The 5,117-nt window shown below is 38.5% G+C and overlaps 1 protein-coding gene across 2 annotated transcripts in view; it reads left to right on the top strand.

The window, feature by feature from the left end:
• Positions 1-1,379: 1,379 nt before the first annotated feature.
• The window catches only part of LOC111968845 (kelch repeat and BTB domain-containing protein 11), a 340,328-nt gene continuing 336,590 nt past the window's right edge, over positions 1,380-5,117 (top strand). For both annotated transcript variants that reach the window (XR_011480431.1, XM_070445221.1), the window contains exon 1: positions 1,380-2,258. The gene's annotated coding sequence lies outside the window, so the exon portion shown is untranslated. The remainder of the gene's footprint in view (positions 2,259-5,117) is intronic.

Below are 5,117 nucleotides of genomic sequence, written 5' to 3'. Positions count from 1 at the left end.
CCTTTCCCAAATATACACTGAGAGCACTAAACATTAGCAACAGACTCCAAATATTGAGTTGCACCCCTTTTTGCCCTCAGAACAGCCTCAATTCGTCAGGGCATGGACGACAAGGTGTTGAAAGCATTCCACAGGGATGCTGGCCCATGGTGACTCCAATGCTTCCCAAAGTTGTGTCAATTTTGCTGGATGTACTTTGTGTGGTGGACCATACTTGATACACTTGGGAAACTGTTGAGTGTGAAAAACCCAGCAGTGTTGCAGTTCTTGACCCACTCAAACCGGTGCGCCTGGCAACTTCTACCATACCCCATTCAAAGGCAATTCAATATTTTGTCTTGCCCATTCACCCTCTGAATGTTACACGTTCACATTCTGTCTCAATTGTCTCAAGGCTTAAATTCCTTCTTTTAACCTTTCCTCCMCTTTATCTACACTGATCAGTCACATCAATAAGGGATCATAGCTTTCACCTGGATTCACCTGGTCAGGCATGGAAAGAGCAGGTGCTCCTAATGTTTTGTACACTCATTGTACACTGGAGTTGCTTACCAAGACGAGTGGCCTAGTTATAGTTTCGACTTAAATTGGCTTGAAAATATGGCAAGATTTAAAAATGGTTGTCTAGCAATGACCAACAAMCAACTTGACAGAGCTTGAAGAATTTWAAAAAGAATCATTTGCAAAAGTAATTCTAACATGTATTGACTAAGGGGTGTGAATATTTGAATACTAGATATTTCATTTTCAATACATTTGAAATATCTTTTAAAAACATCTTTTCATTTAGTCATTATGGGGTATTGTGTGTAGATGGGTGAGATTTTTTAAAATCCATTTTGAATTCCGGTTGTAACACAACGTGTGGAATAAGTCTAGGGGTATGAATACCCCTTTTAACCCTGTGATGATATTGGTTGTTTTGCTGATTCTTAACAATTTAAAAAGTCAGGTTTGCAATAATTTGAAAGACTGGCCTGAGGGGAGAGATGCTTAAGCAACAAGGTGTGGTATATGGCCAATATACCATGGCTAAGGGATGCAATGTGGAGGTCCTGGATACAGCCCTTAGCCATAGTATATTGGCCATATACCACAAACCTCTGAGGTGCCTTATATACTGGTTACCTATGTAATTAGAGCAGTAAAAATAAATGTTTTGTTATACCAGTGGTATACACGGTCTGATATACCACAACTGTCGTCAGCCAATCAGCATTCAGGGCTCGAACCACACAGTTTTTTTATTATGTATATAGCCCATGGTTTACAGGGGAAGTTGAAGCAATGTTCTTCCTTTCAGACTGAACTATTATGGGATGTTGTAGCATACCAAGCAGAAGGCAGTAAGTACATTTTAATCTGGACACATGGGTCTTTAGAGTTACAGTACCCCACTAGGGGAAACACAAATGTGTCTGTTGTATAGTGAACAGCAGACTCGTTGCCCGTTGGGTTTGCTTTTGAAGTACTAGGCTTTATACAGTGGTATGGAATTAAAATCGGGGCGTTTGTATAAGAGGCTGTAGTAGGGGCTTACCAATGACAGGCTTATAACGCACGCAGGGGCTCAGATCGCTGAGTTTCCCTCGTGGTAAATCGCGCACAAGGCGTGTGAAAGAATGTCGCATCTTCACCTCCGGTTGCCTCCAGCTTGTGCAGGGTGCAAACCCGGSAGATGGGGATAGCCACGTCTGTGTATGTGAGGTTAATACTGAGAGGGGGTGTGGTCTACTCTAGATCAATAACTGTCGGTCGGTAGTCTACTGAAAAAGGCAAAACAGAGTAGGGGCAGCAGAGACGGAGATCCCTGATCCATGCTGGATTGATTTTTGATGCTCTATCTATGCKTAGCTCAGACGCACTGTAGAGCTGCAGGAGGTTATTGGCGGCATATTTGTTGTGGATCGGTACTCTGAAAGATTAAGTCCTGTAATAACTGTTTGCGTTTGGTTTCAGACAAGACGTAGCTACAGTGGATTTTCTCTTATGAGTTGTGAAGGAATAATAATGACCCATTTACCCGGAGACTATTTGTCCTGGAGCTCAATTAACAAGTGCTATGTCTCCAATGGACGTGGAATTAGGGACGTGTCCACATTAACGAAATATCCTCTATATACGAGGGAAAAGACAGCCGTATTGCATTTGTGAGGTTCTCCTATTTTCAAGATTGGGGCTACCTCCCATAGCTGGGCTTTGTGTGTGAGAGACTGATGAGAGCAGTCCATTGAATTGCGCTGCCTGCATCTAAAGACGTAAGTTGGCTACCCTATAATAATATTCATGCTATTTTGGCCAATGTTTTATATTAGTCGAGATGCATTACCATTTCCATCTTTAATGATGATTTAGCCAAACTGTAAATTTAGCCTGGAATAATTACATGCGTTGCAATTAGGCTATATTGCGCACARGGTTCCCAATTTATATTTCTTAACATTTCATTGTGATGAATGGATGTTTTAATAMATTTCTATTAACCTATGACACAATTTGACTGCGTAATGTGCGCTTGGACGGATTTCCTTATCCTCCCCTTTCGTATTCAACATGAATCTATCTAGCAGTCAGCAATTGCCACTAAAACTGTTGTGAAGCAGGCAAGAATAACTAAGTACTTCCGGGTCACGGATTTGTGGAATTCTTCAGAATAAGAGTCCCCTTCGGTATACTTATTATTTTTTACCTATACTTTTACCCCCTACCCTAATTGGAGTAAACCAACAGACCACAATACTTTACCACAGGAGGTTAGGGGCACCTTAATTGGAGAGGATGGGCTCGTGGTAATGGCTTGAGCGAATGAGTGGAATGGTATCAAATACATCCAACACATGGTTTGATGCCGTTCTATCCGCTCCGTTCCAGCCATTATTATGAGCCGTCCTCCCCTCAGCAGCCTCCATTGACTTCTACTGCTACTTACATCTATTTCGCTCACATCTACAGTACATGTAGGTAAATAATTATACATATATTCCTAATTTTCTCTTTCTACAAGTGCTGGATTTTCACCCACAGAGGCCAATCCACTATTCATTCTGATGTTAACTCCAACCTTCCAATGTCCACAGATTAACCCACCAGTTTAATGCTATTTTGGAATACATCCCTCCATTTTACTATTATCTCTAACTACACCTCCCTATTTGTAAGATTTCTACCATATATTGCCCTAAATATAAATACTTTACCCAARAGTATAATGATATTTACCATTGACTGATAGTGTTTTTTCAGATTCCMTAACAATACAGTTTGCAGGTCAATCTGAACCCTGATATTATGACATAACAACCATTCCTGGTCCTGACTCCAAAAGCGAGAGCCACCAATGGCCAGAAAATATTTTCTATTGATTCTGTTTCCTCGTGGCAGAGTCTGCCCAAGACAGACTGTTCAATGCCACATATATTGAGCTTTCTTTTTGTCGAAAGTATTTTATATAATAGCTTAAACTGAAACGAACGGCTTGATGTGTCAATTGTTGTTTCAAATGTCAGTTCATAGACCCGATGCCAAGGTATTGGGACATCAACCTATTCACAGCTGACTTTAATTTGATACATTATTGCTCTCAAACCTTTTAAGTTTAAATAAACTTATATATTTTTTGATTTATACTATGGGTGGCAGAGAGACTATACTACTTTTTATGGGTGGCAGAGAGACTAATTCTTTAATTTCTTCTTTAAGTAATTGTCTCTTCCAATTTTGTGGCAGAGTCACGATGAGTTGGTTATAATTTTGTGTTGGGCATACACCTCCATACACTGTTGATAGTTGCTTTGTGACAATTTTACCGTTCTTGTTTACAATGTGCGTCATAAATATTATACTCTTCTTGTAAAACTGTATTTTGTCTCTATCAGTATATTGGAGTTTAGCCATATTATTTGCTGTAATATTAGATCTGCCTTTTCTGGAGGATGAAATTGAAATTGTAGCCAACTCTGTATGAGGAGGATAGTTTAAATAGGGATCCATTGTCAGTCCACCGAAAATGTCAGTTTATAAATTGCAAAAAGGCAAAGAGCCCACTTTTAAAGATAGAAAATTGTGTACAATGCAATATGTATGTCCAATGTGCAAAAATGATTGGATTTAAGCCGATTGGCCACTCTAAGGACCGTAAAATAAGCAACGACGCTCCTCTGGGTGTAAACAGGTTCGATTTGGAAACCACAAGTGCTGAGTAGAATGGACCCTCCTCACAGAAAATTGTGTACTGTGCAATATGTATGTCCAATATGAAAAACTTACTGAACATCGTGCAATAGGAATGGGCTAATTAATAATGGGATTAAAACGTTTTTCTAAAGTTGATTATTAAAATAATTATTATACTATTAATATTACTATTATTATTAATAGTTGCTTTATAAATAATGTTTTTTTATTTGTATTACTGTTGTTACATGATAACTATCGAGTAATCATWMATTTTAATGCTGTTAACAATAATRTCAGTGCTATAATATTATTTGTGCTATATATAAAAAGTCTGCAAAAATGTCGTCATAAAATGTTACAAATTTCAACCCTTTTTGTATTTTTTCTTACCATCTTCATTGCGGAACTTTTATTTTGAAGGGAAATCTCGGCGGTCACGGCCTTATTCATGCTAGGTCTTGCTTATTCTTGCTGGTGGAATGGAGGTGYCACCGAGCATGCGCCCTATGTGCGATTCTCCGGCGAAGGTCGCGATTAATTTTAATACTCGATTAGTATGATCATCCAGTACGTCATGTGTGTTAGCTGTTAATATCTACAATAATTCACTTAGTACTCAATTCATACTGTCTAATATCTTTATAATAGGCCTATAATTAATATTTTCCGGCACAACAAGTGCAATAAGACCCTATAATAATATCTGTATAATTTAAAAAGTATGTGTTCTCTTAGTGTCTTTTACAATAGAGTTTAGTGCATTTGGAGAAAACATAAAAGCTACTCCATAAATCTCTGTAGATATGCCAAAGTAGGCTCCATTTGTTTCTTGTGGAGTAAGGGCGCCCCTCCGAGTTTTCAAGTATCATTGCCAACAATTTACATGTTTTAGTTCTTTGAAACGTTCATATTTCAATATATATTTCTCTTCTCCCCTAAAG

The sequence above is a fragment of the Salvelinus sp. IW2-2015 genome, linkage group LG9 (assembly GCF_002910315.2).
Source record: "Salvelinus sp. IW2-2015 linkage group LG9, ASM291031v2, whole genome shotgun sequence".
In the NCBI taxonomy this organism is placed as follows: Eukaryota; Metazoa; Chordata; class Actinopteri; order Salmoniformes; family Salmonidae; genus Salvelinus; species Salvelinus sp. IW2-2015.
The sequence above is the reverse complement of the archived record's forward strand: the minus strand, read 5'-3'. Positions and strand labels throughout refer to the sequence as shown.